The following is a 23,166-nucleotide window of genomic DNA, read 5'->3' on the forward strand; positions in this document are numbered from 1 at the left end:
GTTGGGGGAGGTGGGGGATGGGCACCTGTCACCCTTCTTGGGGAGCCAGTTAGGCATTTTCATTTCTCTCCTGTTACCAGAAAGCAAACACCCTCCCAACAATTCTATTTGTGTTCCTCTAAGCCATCCCTGGGGTGGAGATGTAGGGGGACCACTTGGTAAAATACTGGCAGCAATGTAAAGGAGCCAATTTGACATTAAAGTAAGCACCAGGCCTAGCCTCTCGCCACGGTATCTTTCAGGGCCTCCTCTTCAGCTAGTGCGATGCAACTGCTAGTGGAGGAGGATGCTCTTCTCAGGATGCTCTTCTCACTGATAACAGTAACTTTTCTTCCTTTAAACTAGTTCACTTGGTGATCTCATGTTTTCCGTGGCTTCAGATAATATCTGTATGCTGTGATTCTCAGAAGTACTTAAGAAACCCAAACCTCTTCCCTAACTCTAGGTTTGTATCATCAATTGCCTATTAGACATCTCAAACTGGATGCCTGGTAGGCACCAACCTCAGTATGTTCAAAGCGGGACTTCCCATCTTTCCCTTTAAGCCCTTCCCTGTTCTTAACTTCCCTCCTGCTATTGGAGGTTCTACCAGGCACCCAAGATAGTAAGTGCTCTGATATCCTAAATCCAGAGAGTAAAATAGAAATAGAAAGAATCCAACAATTACCTCCTAAAAGAGATTCCAAATTAAAACTGTCAGGAAGATTATAGCCAAATTCCAGAGCTTCTAGATCAAGGAGAAAATATTACAAGAAGCCAAAAAATAATAATATCATGAAGCCACAGTCAGGAACATATAAGATTTAGCAGCTTCTATATTAAAGGATATGAGCTCTCAGAATATAATATTCAGGAGGGCAAAGGAGCTAGGATTATAATTACCGATCACCTACCCCAAAAAATGAGTATATCCTTTAGTAGGAAAAATGGAAGCTTTCTTGATGAAAAAGACCAGAGCTGAATAGAAAATCTGACTTTCAAATACAAAACTCAAGAAAGGAAATATAAAGGTAAATAGAGAAGAGAAATCATAAGGGATTTAATAACGTTAAGTATTTTATCATCATTAGGGTAGTTAGAAAGAGTATACACAGACAGAAGAATAGATATGAGTTGAATATGATGGGATGATCTCTAAAAGAATAAAATTAAGATGTGAGAAAGAAGAATGCACTGGGAAAAGGGGGGAGAGGTAGAATGGGGTAAATTATTGACATATAAAAGAGCTGCAAAAGAGCTTTTACAGTGGTGAAGAAGAGGGGGATTGGAAGGAGCACCTGAACTTTGCTCTCATCAAAATTGGCTCAAAGAGGGAATAACATATACACTCAGTTGAGTACAGAAATTGACCTTATCCTATAGGAAAAAAGGAGAGAAAGGAGATAAAGAGAAGGATTGTGGTACTCATAGAAGGGAAGAGGAATTAGGGAAGGTAGTGGTCAGGAGCAAAACACTTTTGAGGATAACCAGGGTGAAAGGAGAGAAAGAGTAGGCTAAATAGGAAGAAAAAAGAATGGAGAAAAATACACGGTAATCCTAACTGTGAAAAAATTTTACTGCAAGTTTCTCTAATAGGACTTTCATTTCTTAAATATATAGAGAACTTAATCCAATGTATAAGAATACAAGTCATTCCCCAACTGATAAATGGTCAAAGCATATGAACAGACTGTTTTCAGATGAAGAAATCAGAATTATCTATAGTCACACGAAAAAAATTCTCTAAATCATTACTGAATAGAGAAATGCAAATTAAAACAACTCTTAAGTATCATCCCACACCTATCAGATTTGGCTAATATCACAGAAAAGGAAAATGACAAATGTTGGAGGGAATGTGGGAAAATTGAGATACTGTTTGGTAAAGTTCTAAATCATTCTGGAAAGCAACTTGGAACTATGCCCAAAGGACTATAAAACTGTGCATACTCTTTGACTAAGCAATACTACTTCTAATTCCATATCCCAAAGAGATTAAAAAAAAAAAAAGGAAAAGGGTCTATATGTATGAAATATTTATAGCAGCTTTTTTGAGGTAGCAAAGAATTGGAAATTGTTGCCCAACAACAGAATGACTGAGCAAATTGTGGTATATGATTGTGATAGAATACTATTGTGCTCTAAGAAATAACAAGCAAAATGCCCTTAGAAAAACCTAGAAAGACATACCAACTGATGCAGAATGAAGTGAGGGGTACAAGGAGAACATAGTACACAGCAATAACTATATTGTAAAATGAACAACTGTGAGTAATTTAGCTATTCTCAGTAATATAATGATCCAAGATGGTCCCAAAGGACTCATGATGAAAAATGCCATATACCTCAAAAGAAAGGATTGATTGAGCCTGAATCCAGATCAAAACAAACCAACACCCCATCCAAAGACTGACCAACAGTATCTGGCCCTAGAAGAAAGTCTCAATTCAGAAACTAAAATTGGAAAGATGAGTAATCAATGAAAACACAGCATATTAAAAATTATTTCAAATATAATTCCTCTCCCAAAAAAGCAGCAGTTCAGCAACAACTATAAATAGAGACTCAATGGGAAAAAGTTTTCCCCAAGTTCTACATGAATATCTAGAAGAAATGAAACAAGGTAAAAATGAAATTAAAACTTCATTAGTAAAAATGGGAAGTAAAATAAATGATCTAGAAGAGAAAGTATTAAACCATTCCTAAGAAATAAGACTTGCTGAAAACCAGAGTAGAAGGAAATGGATATAATTATCCCACTAGACAATCAAAATAATGAAAGCATATTAAGCAATCAATCAACAATTACTCAACTACTACTTGCAAAGTAGTCACCTAGACAAAGATTAAAAAGAAGTCTTTTTCCCCTAAGGAGTTTTCATTCTAGGTGATATGGTAGGAAAATAAACAAATACAAGATAATGAAGGTAGGAAGGAAGTGACCACTAACAAGAAAAATCAGGAAAGGCTTCAGGGCTAAAGAAATACTATTAAATGATTACTGTCAAGTTATTGTCTAACTAAGAAAATTATTTTTTAAGAACATTATTAAAATATACTCATGGAAAAACTAGCTTAACAAATCAATTTACAAAAATAATGTTTATTTCCTTAAGATAATTAATAAAAGAAGTGCTATAATTGAGAATAATCTTACTGCCAAGTGAAATCCTTTCTATGATTTTTCATTATGAAATGTTTCAAGCAATAAACAACATTTAAAAGTTCTTTATTATACCTTGTTAATAAAATTCAGCATTAAGTCTTCAAAATGTTATTCTCAATTCATAATATACCAACACATACTACTAAATGGCCATAAGGGATGCAGTTATTCCTTTTTTTAAACCCTTGCCTTATATCTTGGAATCAATTGATTACAAGGCACAATGGAGGTTGTGACTAGCCCAGAGTCACACAGCTAGGAAGAGGTCAGATTTGAACCTCCTATCTCAAGGCCTGGCTCTCAATACATTGAGACACCTAGCTGTCCCCCTACCTATCTGGCTTTAACTTTATCACTCAAGTGAAATTTCTCCCTCTAAAATCATTAAATATCAATTCTTAACCCTATGCAATCTGGCTTCTGACCTCATCATTTGGCTGAAACTGCCAGTAATTTCTTAATTTGCCATCTGATGACTTTTTTTTTTCCTTCATTTATCTTGACTTCTCTGCATTTGACATTGTTGATCACCACATATTTTGGATAGTCTCCCTTCTTTGGGTTTTCACAGCACTGTTGTCTGAAGGTACTTCTCTGACTTGTTTTTTTGAGGATTATCAGTGGCTAGAGGGCTGGAATTACAATTAGGAAGGTATGTCCAGCCTCAGATACCAACTGTTAACTTCACTCTGTCTTAGTTTCCTTATCAGTAAAATGAAGTAATAATCTCGCCTACTTCCAAGGGCTACTGTGGGAACCAAATGAGATATATCTGTAAAGCATTTTGCAAACCTTAAAGGACTATAAATGCTAGCTATTATCGTTATTTCTCATCTCTATTGTGACCTCTAACTATAGGTGTTCTCTCTATCCTATAGGTATGTTTGTATTAATTATCACAGATTTATATATCCATCCCCAGTCTCTTCAGAGCTTCACTCTCACATCCCCAATTCAATCATTATTTAAGCCTTTATGGTAGTATGCTAGGTAACAGGAATAAAAAGAAAGGCAAGAAACATAGTTTCTGCCCCTAAAGAGTTCACATTCTAAAGAAGAATACAGCATGCAAAGAATTAAGTCAAAAACAGATATTTATAGTGTAAATGAGAGATAATCCCAAAGAGAAGGCATTAGCAGTGAGTGGTACCAAGAAAGGCCTCTTAGAGAAGGTGGGATTTGAAATGGGTCTTGAAGGAATCCAGAGAAGTTAAGATGTATTGGGGGGGGAAGCATTTCAATGGCATCGGAACAGTCAATGAAAAGGGAAAGAATCAAAAGACGAAGTATTGTATGGGAGAAACAGAAAGCAGATCAGTGTTGCTGGAAAATAGAGTACCTGGAAAGGAGTGAAAAATAGGAAGGCAAGTTAGTTAAAGACTTTAAAAGCTAAAGCAAGGATTTTATATTTGGTCCTGGAGGTGACAGGCAGCGACTGAAGTTTATGAATAAAGGAGTGACATGCCCAGAGAGCTTTAAGAAAATTACTGGCAGCTGAATGGACAAGTTGATATGAGGAAACTTGAAGTGAGGAGGTGATACAAGAAGCTATTACAATAGTCTAGTTCAGTGCTGGGCAAACTTTTTAAAGAGGGGGCCAAAGGAAAGGAAATGCTCATCTGTCAGTCTGTTTCTGAGACAACTCTTTCAAAGTTTCATTGTATTGTATACTATTTGTTGTATTTGTCAGATTAGGAATAATGTTGTGAGGCCTGACAGAACATTTCAGGGGGCTGCATCTGGCCCGCGGGCAGTAGTTTGCCCATCATTGATCTAGGAGAAAAGTGATGAGATTCTGTCCTATATCAACATTGCATCTCTCTGAGTAGAGGAAGGGGACATATATAATAAATGTTGTGAAGGTAAAATAACAAAACTGATTAGAAATGTGCCAGGCTGTGAGCCTGGGTGACTGGGATGATGGTGGTAACCTCAACAACAACAGGAAGAGTTTTGCGGAAAAGATATTGAGCTCCATTTTGGATACAATGAGTTTGAGATGCCTATGGAACATACAATTCAAGATGTCTAAAAAGTAGTTGGTGATGAGATACCAAAACTCAAGAGAGGTTAGGGTAGGATATATGGATCTGAGAATCATCATCAGAAAGGTGATATTTGAACTCACGGAAGCTGATGAAATTGCCAAGAGAAACAGTATAGAAAGAGAAGAGAACCCAGGAAAAAGCCCTGGAGATTATCCATAATTAATGATCATGACCTGCCTGAAAAAATCATCAAAGGAGACTGAGAAGGAGCAGTTAAATAGATAGGAGGAGAATCAGAATGTTATGAAAACATAGAAAGCAAAGACCATCCAGGAGAAGACAGTGATCTGCAAGGTCAAAATTTGCAGTCAGATCATGCAAAAGCTAATAGATTTGGCAATTAAAAGATAATTAACAACTTTGGAGAAAGCAGCTTCTGTTCAATAATGAGATTGGAAGATTGATTGCAAAGGGTTTAGAAGAGAGTGAGAGGAGAGGATCTGGAGAAAATCATTGTAGACTCAAATTTAACCACAAAGGGGAAGGATATAAAAATATAGTTTTCATGGATGATTGGAAGAAGATAGAATTTATTAAGGATGAGGTAGAGATGAGGATGTTTGAAGGGAAGCAAGGAAAGTGCAATAGAAGGAGGGAAAGATTGAAGATTAACGAAAGGAGGGGTGGTGGTAGTAGACATAATTTACTAGATTATGAAGATGGAAAGAGAACAAGGACCTCCTTGAGGGCAGGGACTATTTCATTTTTGTCTTTGTATCCCTAGAACATAGCATAATGCCTGGTACAAAAAGCTATTAAACTTTTTACTAACATATTCAGTTATGTTAGCAAAAATCTGTTAGTTGATTCACAAGCTAGAATTTTCTTTCTTCAGTATAGAGTTTAAGTCTTCTATTACAAAAATTCTCATATTTGGGAGACTTAACAGAAAGAAATAACTGAACTAAATCTTTCACTCATAACTACAAAGAACTACCTTAATTTTTCAGAGCTAGTTGGCATATGGAATAATAATACCAATAATACCATTTATATAACAGTTTATATTATAAAAAGTGATTTCTCATAAATTTCTCTCATTTGATTCCCAATAACTGTTTCTTTTTTAAATTAATATTATTTTTTATTAACAAGCATTTTTCTTTTCCTCCCCATTAAGTCAATTTTCAATGAATAGCTTAAGCCGATAATAATTCTGTGATGACTACTGATTTCTGTTAGTTATCAATAACTAGCTAACCATTCATATATAATGTATAGTGTTACAATCAGTGCCAGAGACAGAGAAGTATATTAATAAATCCCATGTTCTGTCCTTTCTCATATTCATTCTTGGAGCAGGACGGAAGAAAAATAATTTTACTTCCAGGTTAATTTAATGGGCACACTTGAGAGACTGTAGGGATTAATGAATAGAAGGGTCAACTTTGGAATTCAGAAGACCTTCGTTAAGTTCTGCCTCCAATACATAGCAACTTCAACCATGCATAAATCATTTAACATCTCAGTGCTCAGTGCTCAGGCAACTCTCCAAGAGTATAAATTAGAGACAAATTGTCAACCTATAGCAATAGAGTGTTTCCAAACAGATAGACTAGTTCTGAATGAAGTCACAGATAAAGGGAGAGGCTCAAAAAGAGAGGCAGAGAAATTTTATGTGAATAAGCATATTCGTCCAGCTGAAAAATAGCAATAATAGTAGCATTTATAATAAAAATAGCAATAATAGTGCTTTGAGGTTTACGAAATGTTATATACATGCTATCTCAACTGATCTTCACAACAACCCTATGAGGTAGGCAGGTATTATTATTATTTCTATTTTACAAAAGAGAAAACTGAGGTATGCCCTGGGTTATAAAGCTAGAAAGTAAGAGACAGAATATGACTCCAAGCTCAGCACTCTATCTGCTGAACTATCTAGCTGCCTATAACGAGATATATAAGCTTGAACAATTCACTTTCTGAAAAGTTTCTCTAACAGAAAAAAATGAGAAGGCTGGCATAGTAGATATCTAATGTCCCTTCCAGTTCTTATATTCTATTAGCCTATTAAACTCTGGGCATTCTTTTATTTGAAAACCATATGCAAATGTATATATGTACATATATATATATACACATATACAAATATGCACACATATTTTCATGTATATTATAAAAAGGGATGCCAAATATTTCAGACTATTAAAAATGATTATTATTAACAAACAAATTTACATTGATATATTTAAATGGAGTATTAATAGAAGAGAAATTTTCTGTCAGGAGCACAGAACCAAGTTTTTCTCAAAGGTATTAACATTTCCTATTTTCTTTCCTCTTAAAATTAAATTTCAACAGCAAACCTACCTCATTAAAGAAGTTTTCAAGGGCCCCGTCTTTAATGCAACCCTTTTTCTGGGAGACTGCCATTTCACTGGCTTAAAAGAAAGTAGCATAAAGTTCAGCATTTGGTTTTGTAGCAATAACTAGTTATCTAACCAATTAAATGTACCATAAACAAGTACATGTACCTACAAAACCTTTAAAACTTTCAAATTACAGTTACTTCTAAAAGTCAAGCAGTAGCTGAAAAAGGAATCTGTGACTCTGATAATATTGGCTAAACTTAAAGCCTCCTTGTAACTTATTCTAACTTATTAACATTACTCACCTTGAAAGACAGACATGTGACTGCTGTTACATAGCCAATTCTACCAAAGGCAGGAGACTAACAACAAGTCCGGCAAAACTCATTTTCCAGAGTTTGAGTTCAATGCCCCTGACATGCTCACACAAACACAAAGACCTTTGGTTGGCTGAGAGAAGCCACATTTCTTACTTCCTTTGACCAGAAACATTTTTTCTTTTTCATTCCCTTCCCCATCAATAAATAAAAAACACTTCTATTAACACTTTCTCGTATAAATAAGACATCTAGAAAGTTCTTTACACAGTTCAGTCTGGCATAAATTAACAATTGGGAAGGCAGGCTTCTAATTTCCTATTAGTTTTTTCCCATGAGGGCTATAAATAAGAATCTATTGACTTGCATATTAAGCTCCAAACTTTTGCCACTACAATGGGACAGAAAAGTCTAAAATTACCATGTATGCTGAACATATTAATATTAATATAATAATAATAATTATATTTTGAAGACTGGGGCTAACTCACTCGGGCAAGCGGCTCAACAGTAATTGCTGACAAGCACAGAAGATTTGCCCTATTCCATTTTTGCCCCCTTTCAAGCAGCCTGATAGCTACTCTGCTCCTGGGGACTCATGATATTGGTACAGATACCAGATCAACTTTAGCAACTCTGTAGTTTAGAACTCTCAAATTCAAGTAATCTACCAAATTCAGCCTCACTAGTAGCAGGGATATTACTATTGTGCTACCATGCCCAGCCACTGAGAATTATTTTTAAGAAAAGAAATTATATAACATCAAAATTGCATTTCTATTAATAGTATAATTATATAATCTAGCAATAGCATACCAATAATATATATATTCATGTGGTTTATTATAATACATATCATAAAATAGATAAATATTTTATATAAAAGGAAATTATATTCCAATCTGTGACTGCCCTAGATACCATTATTGTTCATGGGGTCAAAGTTTTGGATCTTTGTTCTGTTTTCTTGTGGCATAGCACATATAGGCAAAAATTATGATATCTCAATACTCACTAAGAACACTGCATTGTTTCTTTAGGCAAGTCCATTTAGGTCACCTTCCAGGAAAGGAAAAATTTAGACAGATATTAAAAAAAAACATTGTTGGTGGGGTGCGGGGTTTAAACTTAGCCAAAGAGGTCTTTTCTACCTCTAACACATAATTGTGCTTTGCAGAGTGATAGTGTTCTTTTAGAAAGTATATAAATATAAAACCATTGGCAAGTATCATCTGCAATGGGGATAAGTTAGAAGCCTTCCCAGTAAGATCAGGAATGAAGCAAGGATGCCCATTATCACCTCTATTACTTAACATTGTACTAGAAACACTAGCAGTAGCAATTAGAGAAGAAAAAGAAATTGAAGGGATTAAAATAGGCAAAGACTAAACTAGCACTCTTTGCAGATGATATGATGGTCTACTTAAAGAATCCTAGAGAATCAACTAAAAAGCTAATGGAAATAATCAACAACTTTAGCACAATTGCAGGATACAAAATTAACCCACATAAATCATCACTATTTCTATATATTCCCGACACAACTCAGCAGCAAGAGTTAGAAAGGAAATTCCATTTAAAATCACCCTAGACAATATAAAATATCTAGGAATCTATTTGCCAAGACCAACACAGGAATTATATGAATACAACTACAAAACACTTTTCACACAAATAAAACTAGATCTAAATAATTAGAAAAACATTAATTGCTGAGGGGTAGAAGAAGTGAATATAATAAAAATGACAATCCTACCCAAATTAATTTACTCAAGAGACTTTTTTATTGAATTAGAAAAATTATAACAAAGTTCATTTGGAGGAACAAAAGATGAAGAATATGAAGGGAACTAATGAAAAAAAAATGTGAAGGATAGGAGCCTACCTGTACCAAATCTTAAACTGTACTATAAAGCAGTGATCATCTAAATAATATGGTACTGGCTAAGAGACAGAAGGGTGGATCAATGGAATAGACTTGGGGTAAATGACCTCAGCAAGATAGTGTACGATAAACCCCAAAATCCCAGCTTTTGAAACAAGAACCCACTATTTGACAAAAACTGCAGAGAAAATTGGAAAAGATTATGGGAGAGATTAGGTTTAGATCAACATCTCACACTCTATACCAAGATAAATTCAGAATGGGTAAAATACAAATATAAAGAGTGAAATTATAAGTAAATTAGGTAAACATAAAATAATGTACCTGTCAGATCTATGAGTAAGGAAAGAATTTAAGACCAAGCAAGAGACAGAGAATATTACAAAATGTAAAATGAATAATTTTCATTACATTAAATGAAAAAAGTTTTCTACAAACAAAATTAGAATGGAAGCAACAAATTGGGGGAAAATCTTTATAACAAAAACCTCTGACAAAGGTCTCATTTTTCAAATTTATAAAAAGCTAAGTCAACTATAAAAAAGATCAAGTCATTCCCTAACTGATAAATGGTAAAGGGACGTGAACAGGCAGTTTTCAGATAAAGAAATCAGAACTAGCACAAAACACATGAAAAAATGTTCTACATCTCTCATTATTAGAGAAATGCAAATCAAAACAACTCTGAGGTACCACCTGACACCTAGCAGATTGGCCAATATGACAGTAAAGGAAAATAATATATGTTGGAGGGGATGTGGAAAAATTGGGACATTAATACACTGCTGGTTGAGTTGTGAATTGGTCCAACCATTTTGGATGGCAATTTGGAACTATACCCAAAGGACTGCCTGCCCTTTGACCCAGCCATACCACTATTGGGTTTGTACCCCAAACAGATAATAAGGAAAATTACTCGAACAAAAATATTTATAGCCACGCTCTTTGTGGTGGCAAAAAATTGGAAAATGAGGGGATGCCCTTCAATTGGGGAATGGCTGAACAAATTGTGGTATTTGTTGGCGACAGAATACTATTGTGCTGAGAGGAATGATGAACTGGAGGAAATTCCATGTGAACTGGAGAGACCTCCAGAATGAAAGGAGCAAAACCCCAAGTTGTACACTGAGACTGATACACTGTGGCGCAATCGAATGTAATGGACTTTCTACTATCAACAATGCAATGATCCAGGACAATTCTGAGAGACTTATAAGATTACGCTATCCACATCCAGAGAAAGAACTGTGGGAGTAGAAATGCAAAAGGAAAAACATGATTAATCACATGGTTCAATGGGGATATGATTGGGGATGCTGACTAAGTGATCGCTCTATTGCAAATATTGATAATACGGAAATAGGTTTTGAACAATGATACACGTAAAACACAGTGGAACTGCTTGTCAGCTCTGAGAGGGGGGTGAGAAGTGGGGAGGGAAAGAACATGAATCATGTAACCACGGAAAAATAATCTAAACTAATTAATTTTTTTTAAATGAAAATAAAGTACATAAATGCATTTTCATTTCCCTACAGAGCTTTCAAAAGTCCCACCTCCTATTTAATTCATCACTCCTAGTTATGCCCATTCATGAGTATACCTACGCTCTAGCCTCATCAGCAGAAACACAATATTCCCATAAAACTATCATTTTATTAAATTTTAAAGTTAAAAAATGATGATATATTCTATACAAAGATTTGGTTCAATTTAAGTGGTCATCTTTATTCCAAAGCTATTATAAAAAGCAAATAATAACACCTATTGTGGCAACTTAAAACTAAGCGTTAAGACACTAGTTCTTAGTCAAATAATGTTTGCTGTGTTGACTGTCTGATTATCCCTTAAAGGTTAATTGAGTAGATTGGAATTGAAATCAAAATGTAAGAATTTAAGCAATTAAGGAAAAAAGAAGTTCAGATATCATTAAATTATTATTGTGAAATGCCATTGAAAATTAACATGCATTAAAACACAACTTGTTAATGAGTAATTATGTATAAAAATGAAATATGTATGCAAAAAAATTTTTTTCACCTGAATTGGATAAGGACAAATATTATGTGCAAACAGCGTAAATGAATAATGCACTTAACTAGAAAAATTTGATCATCCCAGAAATCATAGAGGACTTGGAATAAGACTATTTATTGCAAATGTAAGAATATTTTGAGGTATCCATTTGAAAGTTCTAAACTTTTAAATCAATATCCATTGAAAGTAATGTAATATCAAGGTCAAAACATGCAAATTTTACAAGTACAATAATCTAAATAGCAAAAGAGGATCGGAAAAACAAAGTTGCTAGTAAGAAGATTCTTCCTTAATTCTAAAAACTTAGAACTTTCTATAAATTTATTAACCCTTTCCTTACAATAAAATTAAAACCTAAGGTGTTAATTAACAGTTGCCTCATTGAATCCTTTTTTAAATATTTTATTTTTTTAGAAAAATTTTCCACGGTTATATGATTCAAGTTCTTACTTTCCTCTTCACCCTCCAAACTTCCCCCCCCTTCCCAACATGCATTTCCACTGGTTTTAACATGTGTGATTAATCAGACTTATTTACATATTATTGATAGTTGCATTGGTGTGGTCGTTTAGTGTCTACATCCCCAACCATACCCATATCAACCCATATTTTCAAGCAGTTGTTTTTCTTCTGTGTTTCCACTGCTGCAGTTCTTCCTCTGAATGTGGGTAGTGTTCTTTTCCATAAATCCCTCAGAATTGTCCTGGGTCATTTCATTGCTGCTAGTTCAGAAGTCCATTACATTCAATTGTACCACAGTCTATCAGTCTCTGCATACAATGCTCTTCTGGATCTGCTCCTTTCACTCTGCATCAATTCCTGGAGGTCTTTCCAGTTCACATGGAATTCCTCCAGTTTATTATTCCTTTGAGCAAAATAGTATTCCATCACCAACATATACCACAATTTGTTCAGCTATTCCCCAATTGATGGGCACCACTTCGTTTTCCAGTTTTTTGCCACCACAAAAAGCGCAGCTATAAATATTTTCATACAAGTCTGTTTATCTATGATTGCGTTGGGGTACAAACCCAGCAATGTTATGGCTGGATGGAAGGGCAGGCAGTCTTTTAGAGCTCTTTGGGCATAGTTCCAAATTGCCAGCCAGAATGGTTGCATCAATTCACAACTCCACCAGCAATGCATTAAAGTCCCAATTTTGCCACATCCCCTCCAGCATTCATTACTCTCCCCTTCTTTCATCTTAGCCAATCTGCTAGGCATGAGGTGGTACCTCAAAGTTGCTTTGATTTGCATTTCTCTAATTATTAGAGATTTAGAACACACTTTATCATGTGCTTATTAATAGTTTTGATTTCTTTATATGAAAATTGCCTATTCATGTCTCTTGCCCATTTATCAATTGGCTAATGGCTTGATTTTTTTATACAATTGATTTAGCTACTTGTATATTTGAAAAATTAGACCTATGTCATAGTTTTTTGTTATAAAGATTTTTTCCCAATTTGTTGTTTCCCTTCTGATTTTGGTTGCATTGTTTTTGTTTGTACAAAAAAATTCTTAATTAAATATAATCAAAATGATTTATTTTAAATTTTGTAATTTTCTCTAACTCTTGCTTGGTTTTAAAATTTTCCCTTTCCCATAGATCTGACAGGTATACTATTTTATTTTCACCTAATTTTCTTATAATTTCCTTCTTTATATTCAAGTCATTCACCCATTCTGAATTTATCTTGGTGTAGGGTGTGAGATGTTGATCTAAGCCTAATCTCTCCCACATTGTTTTCCAATTTTCCCAGCAATTTTTGTCAAATAGTGGATTTTTGTCTCAAAAATTGGGCTCTTTGGGTATATCATAGACAGTCTTGCTGACATCCCTTATCCCAAGTCTATTCCACGGATCCTCCCTTCTGTCTCTTAGCCAGTACCATATCGGTTTGATGACCACTGCTTTATAGTATAGTTTTATATCTGGTACTGCTACGCCACATTCCTTCACATTTTTTTTCATTATTTCCCTTGATATTCTTGATCTTTTGTTCTTCCAAATTAACTTTGTTATAGGTTTTTCTAATTCAGTAAAAACTTTTTTTGGTAGTTTGATATGTATGGCACCAAATAGGTAAATTAATTTGGGTAGAATGGTCATTTTTATTATGTTAGCTCATCCTACCCATGAGCAATCATTGTTTTTCCAATTGTTTAGATCTAGTTTTAATTGTTTGGAAAGTGTTTTGTAGTTATGTTCGTATAATTCCTGTGTTTGTTTTGGTAGATAGATTCCTAAGTATTTTATATTGTCTAGGGCAGGGGTCAGCAACGTATGGCTCGAGAGCCATATCTGGCTCTTTTGAGGGCCAGATATAGCTCTTTCTGCAGGAGCCATAAAGTCCATTTTTTTTTTCAGGTGCTGTTACAGGAACGCGCACTGTGAGCACTGTACGGCTCTCACGAAGTTACATTTTAAAAAATGTGGAGTTTATGGCTCTCACGGCCAAAAAGGTTGCTGACCCCTGGTTGAGGGTGATTTTAAATAGTGTTTCTTTTTCTACCTCTTGCTGCTGTGATGTGTTGGAAATATATAGAAAAGCTGATGATTTATGTGCATTTACTTTGCATCCTGCAATTTTGCTAAAGTTGTTTATTATTTCTATTAGCTTTTTAGTTGATTCTCTAAGATTTTTTAAGTAGACTATCATATCATCTGCAAAGAATGATAGCTTAGTCTCCTCATTGCCCATTTTAATACCTTCAATTTCTTTTTCTTCTCTAATTGCTACTGCTATTGTACTAGTTTCTAGTACAATGTTAAATAGAGGTGATAGTAAGCATCCTTGTTTCACTCCTGATCTTATTGGGAAGGCGACTAATTTATCCCCATTGCATATGATGCTTGTTGATGGTTTTATATATGCTGTTTATTATTTTTAGGAAAGGTCCTTCTATTCCTATACTTTCTATTGTTTTCAATAGGAATGGTTGTTGTATTTTGTCAAAGGCTTTTTCAGCATCTATTGAGATAATCATGTGGTTTTTGTTGGTTTACTTGTTGATATGGTCAATTATGTGAATGGTTTTCCTGATGTTGAACCATCTTTGTATTCCTGGTATAAATCCCACCTGATCATAATGAATAACCCTCGTGATCACTTGCTGGAGCCTTTTTGCTAGTATTCTGTTTAACATTTTTGCATCTATGTTCATTAAGGAGACTGGTCTGTAGTTTTCTTTCTCTGTTTTTTATCTACCTGGCTTTGGGATCAGTATCATATTTGTGTCATAAAAGGAATTTGATAGACCTCCTTCTTTGCTTATAATATCAAATAGTTTGTATAGTATTGGAATTAGTTGTTCTTTGAAGGTTTGATAGAATTCACTTGTGAATTCATCTGGTCCTGATGATTTTTTCTTAGGGAGTTCTTTCATGGCTTGTTCAACTTCTTTTTCTGATATGGTATTATTTAAGTATTCTATTTCTTCTACTGTTAAGCTAGGCAATTTATATTTTTGTAAATATTCATCCATCTCACCTAGATTGCTATATTTATTACCATATAATTGTACAAAATGGTTTAATGATTGCTTTGATTTCCTCTTTATTAGAGGTGAGGTCTCCCTTTTGATCGTGGATAGTGATGATCTAGTTTTCTTCTTTCCTTTTTAAAATTAGATTTACCAGTGCTTTGTCAATTTTGTTTGTTTTTTCAAAGTACCAGCTTCTAGGCTTATTTATTAATTCAATAGTTCTTTTACTTTCAATTTTATTGATTTCCCCTTTAATTTTTGTAATCTCTAATTGGGGTTTTAGCTGGGGATTTTTAATTTGTTCCCTTTCTAGTTTTTTAATTTGTATGCCCAGTTCATTGATCTTTGCCCTCTCTAATTTGTTAATATGCACTCAAGGACATAAATTTTCCCCCGAGTACTGCCTTGGCCGCATCCCACAGAGTTTGGTAGGATGTCTCATCATTGTCATTCTCTTCAATGAAATTATTGATTGTTTCTATGATTTCTTCTTTGACTAACTGGTTTTGGAGAATCATATTATTTAATTTCCAATTAGTTTTTGGTTTGCCTGTCCATGTGCCCTTATTAATTATCATTTTTATTGCATTATGATCCGAGAAGGTTACATTTATTATTTCTGCTCTTTTGTATTTGTTTGCGATCTTTCTATGCCCTATTACATGGTCAATCTTTGTGAATGTACCATGTGCAGTTGAAAAGAAGGTGTATTCCTTTTTGTCCCTATTTAATTTTCTCCATATATCTATTAAATCTAATTTTTCTAGGATTTCATTCACCTCTTTATCTCTTTCTTATTTATTTTTTGGTTTGATTTATCTAGATCTGAAAGAGGAATATTTAGATCTCCCACTAGCATGGTTTTACTATCTATTTCCTTCTTGTGCTCTGCCAGTTTCTCCTTTAGGAATTTGGATGCTATACCATTTGGTGCATACATGTTCAGTACTGGTATTTCCTCATTGTGTATACTGCCTTTTATCAGGATGTAATTACCTTCCCTGTCTCTTTTAATCATATCTATTTTTACTTTGGCTTTGTCAGAAATCATGATCGCCACTCCTGCCTTTTTTTTCTCATTTGAGGCCCAAAGGATTTTGCTCAAGCCCTTGACCTTAAACCTGTGTATGTCCACCCGCCTCATATGTGTTTCTTGTAGACAACATATGGTAGGATTTTGGTTTCTGATCCACTCTGCTATTTGCTTCTGTTTTACGGGCGAGTTCATCCCATTCACATTCAGAGTTATAATTATCAGTTGTGTTTTCCCTAACATTTTGGTATCCTTTCCTAGTTCTACCCCTTCTTCTTAAGCTATTCCCTTTTAAACCAGTGGTTTGTTTTACACCAGTCCCCCTTGTCCTCTCCCTTGATTTACTTCCCTTTCCACCCCCTCCCTTATTATTCCCCTCTTTTTATTTTTAAGGCCTAATGAACTCTCTCCTCCCTCTCCTCCCCTCCCTTTTTTGACCTCCCCACTCCCTTGCCCCTCCTTGGTTAATCCCTTCTGACTTTCTCAGTAAGGTTAGATAGAATTCTATATCCCAATGGATATAGCTACTCTTCCCTCTCAGGATTAATTCCGCTGAGAATGAAGTTTAAATAGTACCTCTTAATGCCCTTTTCTTCTCCTTCTTATAATAGTATTCATCCCCTCCCCTTCCCATGCTCTCTTTGTGTGGTATAGAATATCCTATTTTTCTTATTCATTCAAGTTTCTCTTGGTGTCATCTACTATTCACCCCCCTCTTTTTTCCCCACCCGTCTAATCTTAGACCATTTAGTGCTCCAACCTCTCCCTAGAAGAATAATTCTTCTAATTACTATAATAGTGAATACAGTTTTTGAAAATTACACATAACATTTCTCCATATAGGAATACAAATAATTTGATCTTATTAAAAATTACACATAACATTTCTCCATATAGGAATACAAATAATTTGATCTTATTAAAGAGGCAAATTTAAAAATAAGAGTTTTCTTTCTTTCCCCTCTGTTTCTTATTTACCTTTTCATGTTTCTCTTGATTTTTGTGGTTGGATATCAAACTTTCCATTTAGTCCTCGTCTTTTCTGTGCAAATACTTGGAAATCTTCTACCTTGTTGAATGCCCATACTTTTCCTTGGAAGTATATAGTCAGTTTTGATGGGTAGGTGATCTTTGGTTGTAGACCCAATTCTCTTGCCTTTTTGAATATCATATTCCAAGCCTTGGGATCTTTTAGTGTGGAGGCTGCCAGATCCTGTGTGATCCTGATCAGTGATCCTTGATATCTGAATTGTCTCTTTCTGGCTTCTTGTAATATTTTTTCCTTTTACTTGGAAGCTCTTGAATTTGGCTATTATATTCCTGGGGGTTGTCTTTTCAGGGTTTAGTGTAGAGGGTGATCTATGAACCTTTAAATGTCTACATTACCCTCTTGTTGTAGAACTTCAGGGCATTTTTGCTGAATAATTTCTTTTAGTATGGAGTCCAAATTTCTCTTAATTTCTACTTTTTCAGGAAGACCAATGATTCTCAAATTGTCTCTTCTAGACCTGTTTTCTTGGTCTATTAACTTCTCATTGAGATATTTCCTGTTTCCTTCTATTTTATCAGTCTTTTGACTTTGCTTTATTAATTCTTGTTGTCTTGTGAGATCATTGGCTTCTAATTGCCCAATTCTAGCTTTTAGAGACTGGTTTTCGGCTATAATCTTTTGGTTTTCCTTTTTCAGTCTGGTCTATCTGGTTCTTCAAGGTTTCCAGCTGGTCATTTCTGGTCTTCAATTTGCTTATCAATTCATTTGACTTCTGAGCCTCACTTTCCAATTGTGAAATTCTGCCTTTTAAATTGTTATTTATTTTCTTGCCAGATCTCTTCCATCTTTCTCATGATCACAGATATGAACTCTTCAGGATCTTGTGACCCAACTTCATTTTGGGGGGAAGGTTTGGATGTCTTTAATTGTTTGTCCTCCTCTGTTTTCTGGTTTTTTTCTGTGCATAATTTATCAAGTGTTAGTTTTTTTCTTTGTCTTCTTGTTTATTTCTTGGGCTTTGCTTGGCATAATTGTGCTTTATCCACCAGAAGTCTGAGTAAGGCAATCTGATTCTCTTTGTGTGGAGTTAGGGAGCAGTTTTTGCCTGAGGCTACTTTGTGAGTCTCCTGGTTTCTCTGGGGACCCTCCTGGGGTCTCTGGTCTAGATGTTTTCAGGGTCAAGCCCCCCGTGGTCCTAGCTGACTGCCCAGAGCCCGGAACTTGGCCCAAGCTTACTCCACCAGCTGAGGTTTTCCCCTGAGTCTGAGCGCACTGGGAGCTGCTGCTGCCTCTCTCAGCCCCACTCCCGTGTCCAAGGACAAGTTTTCCAGCCTCCTGGGGTCTTTGGTCTAGCTGTTTTCAGGGTTCGAGCCCCCATGGTCCTAACTGGCTGGCCTGAGCCTTGAACTTGGCTCACGTTTGCTCCACCACCTGAGGTTTTCCCCTGAGTCTGAGCATGCTGGGCGCTGCTGCTGCCTCTCTCAGCCCCACTCCCATGTCCAATGTCTGAGTTTTCCAGCCCCCTGGGGTTTCAGGTCTTGCTGCTCTCAGGGGCAAGCTCCTAGTGGTGCCAGTTAGCTGCCAAGGAGCTAGATTTTGTGTCCCCGCTTGCTCTAACTCTGGAGCACAGTCACTGCCTCTGATACTGTGGGTGGGGTGGGGGAGGGGTGATCTGCTCCCATTTTGATGGAAGCTATTTCCCCCCTTTATAGTGTGGAAGTGCCCAAATCCCACGTACCTTTGATACTGCACCCTATTGTGGGGTCCCTTCTTTCATCTGGATTTTGTTTTCTTGTCCTTTGGAGGTATGCTATATCTGTTTGTAAGGAGAGAAAATCGCCCTGCCTCTACTCTGCCACCATCTTAACCTGGAACTCTGTATAGTTATTCTAGCCTCATTGGATTTTGATATGGTATGGAAAATAATACTGCAACCTAAATAGTTACAAATATTGTATTTTTGACAAAAATTGTTGTATATTGAGTGTTTCTAAAATATGTACCTTATTTTATAAAAACTGAAAATATGTGTTTAAATGTAAACTATGTGTAAAAGCTATTTGTTAGAAATTGATTGTGTTTACTTGCAAAGATATATGATTTGTATTATGAACTAAAAGTTTAAAGTAAATTAGCTATGCCAGTTGGCTAAAGTTACTGATCAGCCCCTGCCTCAACCATTATCAATCAAGATAACATTAATGGAAACTTAACCCCCCAGCAAGATTGTTAACCCTTTTTCTGTTTATTGGGAAGAATTGCCAGGTAAGTTTAAACATTGTTAGTAAGTATTGAAACTAAGAAAAAACTGGGAAAAAAAGTAAAACAAACAAACAAACAAACAAAAACCATTGGTATTCATGACTTGTAAAATCAAAACTTTTCATTGTATATGTAAATCTTGGAAACTTTTTAGATACTATTGGTGAAAATTGCTGTTTAAGGTAAAAGCCATTGGAATTGCAACTAATATTAATTTTGAGTTTTGAGTTCAGATATAGTTGTCTGAGAACTAATTGAACTGTATCTACCATTCAAAAGAAAGACATGACTGATTAATAACCCTGACTCTACCTGAAGTCAAACTGTTTAATTCTTTCCTTGCTTTTTCCTCCCAAAGCAAATTGTTATAATCAAAGTAAAGTGAAATAATAATTGTAGCCCCAAAATTTTGAATGTGTATAGCAAACAAATATGTTCCACTACTTACTTAAGAGACCATACCCCACCACAAGTTCTTGTTTCAATGAAAGTAATAATGAATCTTTTGTAAATTGATTCACTTGTATAATCACTGAACATAAATTGGAGTAACCAACAAACAAAAACCCCAGAATTATAATATGTAGGTCGAGGTTTTGCTTTTATTTACACAGAAAATGGACATCTACAGCAGAGAACTTCTCAGAAACAGCTGGACTTGTGAAACAACCCTGATGACAACATCAAAGATTCCAGCCACCGAAGTCCATGATTTGAAGACGAACCAGAGGAACTATTCACATGGCAGAACAATCCCTGAAGATGGCAATCCCCCTTAAGACTGATCAATCTTAACTATTAACCCCAGCCCAAAATTATTAATATTGTCGTGATTCAACCTCTTTGAAAAAAGTAACTTATAATGATGTACATCCTTGTATTCTGATATTGGGCATAACTATTTCTGTAACAAAAGTAAATTTTCAAAGTGTTCTTCTATTAGCTACCTAACCCCATACTTATTCCACCAGAAGATAACATAACATAATAGAGCTACACTTAGTACAGACACCTTACACCAAATATTTATTGCAGAATTGATTAGGAAAAGTTCCTTCCTCTATTCAGCCTCCTCTATAGCATCTTCCTTTTATAATAGTGTCTCATCCTTCATTTCCAATAATGATTTGGTACATACCCTTAGTGTCTGTAGATTTGCCCCTTGCCTTATTCCTTGTTGTTCTTTTCTGTTTCCCAATTATTTTCAGATCCCTAAACTCTAACATACGTTAAGTCCAAATTGAATTGGAGTCACTTCATAAAAAAAAAAAAAAATAAGGTGTGTGTGAATATGCAGGAAGCCATCAAAGCCCATGACTTTTAGCACAGCTCATCACCAGTTATGAAACCAGCACGGTAGGTGTCATAAGGATGCATGTTCCACTCAGTTTCCCCATGTGACTCTTTTCTCACTTTTTTTTTTTACTGAAATTATTGTAATCCCCTTTTTACTGAAATTATTGTAATCAGTATTCTTACTCAGCCCCAGGGAAACACAGAAAAACAATACAGGCTAATAGCAAGGCCACCTACAGACTTCCCACAAACCCCTAAGTAAACCCCATATTTATATGTTATAACACAGAAACTTTCAATAAAATCACTTCACAACAAACCAGCATATAGTGAGTTAATGTTTAGGATTTTAAAACTCTAACTCAGATTCCCATACATAGGTGCCTGCAAAAACAAGTCAGAACAGTCTCCAAGTTTCCCCCCTCCAAGACCCGATTCAGTAAAGTACTTAAATATAAAAGAACAATGAATGAAATATGGAGAAATTGTCTCCCATGAAAAAGCCTGTACTTTCTCAACACTGTGGCCCAAGAGTTACATCAAATACACCTAATACATTGTCTCCAAAGATAAGATATATGGAGGGAATGGAATTCATGCCAACACTGATGTAATCTTGAGAAAAAAATATAAAGATTAAAATCAGCAGATGGCACTTCAGATCAGTCACTGCAAACCTACTGGGTCTCTGGCTTTTTTCACTCCATTTTTGCTCAATTGTCCCGTCCCCAAGGAGAACTGGACTGCTGGTAACCCCCCTTTTGCCCCCCAGCATTATGTAAATTTAATTAAATATGCTATATCTAAATCATAGTATATAAAAACAAATACCAATTAAAATTTACCAAAAGCAAAGAAGAATGTGGAACTGAGCTTACAAACTAAAATCACACTCTCCAATTTCCCTTGGAACTTTCCTGACTTTGTTTACTGCTGTATTCATAATCATAATTTACATGGTTAAAACAATAGTATATTCACATTGTCATTCCTTGGTAAGGTATTCTCACAATATTATACAAACATATGAGTTTTCTTTACATCGTTCATAAGAGCTAGGGCATGTACCACCACCATCCTTAAAAGATTTCTATAAACAAATAGGGTCAATCTTCAATTGTCATTTCCTTCATGTCATAGAAGTACCTATGGGACTGCTGGAGAAGATGGCCAAAGTAGAAGGTCACAGAGGAGTCTGGCTCTCCCATTAAAATCCTATAAATATCTGAAAAGGGCCTGAACAGAGCAATGGCAAAGACAAGCTAAGAGAAACAGAAGTAAGCCCCTTAATCTAGTCTAGAGCAATGATGGTCAAACTTTTTAAAGAGGGGGACAAAGGAAAGGAAATGCTCATCTGTCAATCTGTTTCTACTGCAACTCTTTTGAAGCTTCACTATATTGTATCCTACTCACTGTATTCGCTAGATTAAGAATAATGTTGTGGGGGCAGATAGAACATTTCAGGGGGTTGCTTTTGGCCCGCAGGCTGTAGTTTGCCCATCACTGGTCTAAAGGTTAGGGGAAGAGCCACACCAGGTAGGCCAGCTGAACTCAGTAAAATAGATTTGAAGACAATAGGCTCTTAGAAAGAGGTTATATCAGCACTGAGAGGAGCTGGGACAGTGCAACTTTTGGAAAACTGGCTGGGAGCCAGTAGAGATTGAGAGACAAATTGCACTAAGAATGGGAAGATAAGCTTCACAAAATGGACCTTAAGCCAGCTGACACTCTAAATAAGAAAGCTCCAAAGGTATTGCAAGGAAGTTTAGTGTTTAGTCATTTTTAACCATTTCTTGCTTATGACTCCATTTGGTATTTTCTCGGCAAAGATACTGAAATGAGTTGCCATTTCCTTTTCCAACTCATTTTACAGATGAGAAAACTAAGCCAAAAAGAGTTCAGCGACTTGCCTAGGATCACACAGCTAATAAGTGTCTGAAGACAGACTGAAACTCAGGAAGATGAGTCTTCCTTATTGTAGGTTTGGCACTCTGTCCACTGAACTACTACTTAGTTTCCGCAAGGAAGTTCCAGTAATCAGGGTCCACATACCATCTCTAGTCTAAAAGAAGAAGAGACAGAGCCTGCCACCACAGGGAAATTCTGAGGACAGGGGCCACCTGTGTATTCCTTGGAGCAATAGTAGCCTGGGAATGAGACCACCATATTGGAAGCTGGTCACCAGGGTTTGATGATTACATAGTACACAGGGACTATCACTTCCTTAATCCTAAATACCATTTCCTTCTTAATACAGCACAAGATACTATTTTTTGGTGGCTGTTACTTTGATATTGCTGACTCATAGCAATCATGTGACCAACCACATCTATTTCAGACCTGCTGCAATC

At 35.6% G+C, this 23,166-nt stretch overlaps 1 protein-coding gene across 2 annotated transcripts in view; it reads right to left on the minus strand.

Annotated features, from left to right (window-relative positions):
* AGPAT3 (1-acylglycerol-3-phosphate O-acyltransferase 3) overlaps positions 1-23,166 on the minus strand; it is a 132,852-nt gene that overhangs the window by 73,693 nt on the left and 35,993 nt on the right. The window contains exon 1 of one of the 2 annotated variants that reach the window (XM_044670244.1): positions 7,507-7,524. The exons of the other annotated variant lie outside the window; for it this stretch is intronic. The gene's annotated coding sequence lies outside the window, so the exon portion shown is untranslated. Of the gene's footprint in view, positions 1-7,506; positions 7,525-23,166 lie in introns of those variants that run through there. 2 annotated transcript variants of the gene reach the window in all.

The sequence above is a fragment of the Gracilinanus agilis genome, chromosome 3, assembly GCF_016433145.1.
Source record: "Gracilinanus agilis isolate LMUSP501 chromosome 3, AgileGrace, whole genome shotgun sequence".
Lineage (NCBI taxonomy): Eukaryota > Metazoa > Chordata > Mammalia > Didelphimorphia > Didelphidae > Gracilinanus > Gracilinanus agilis.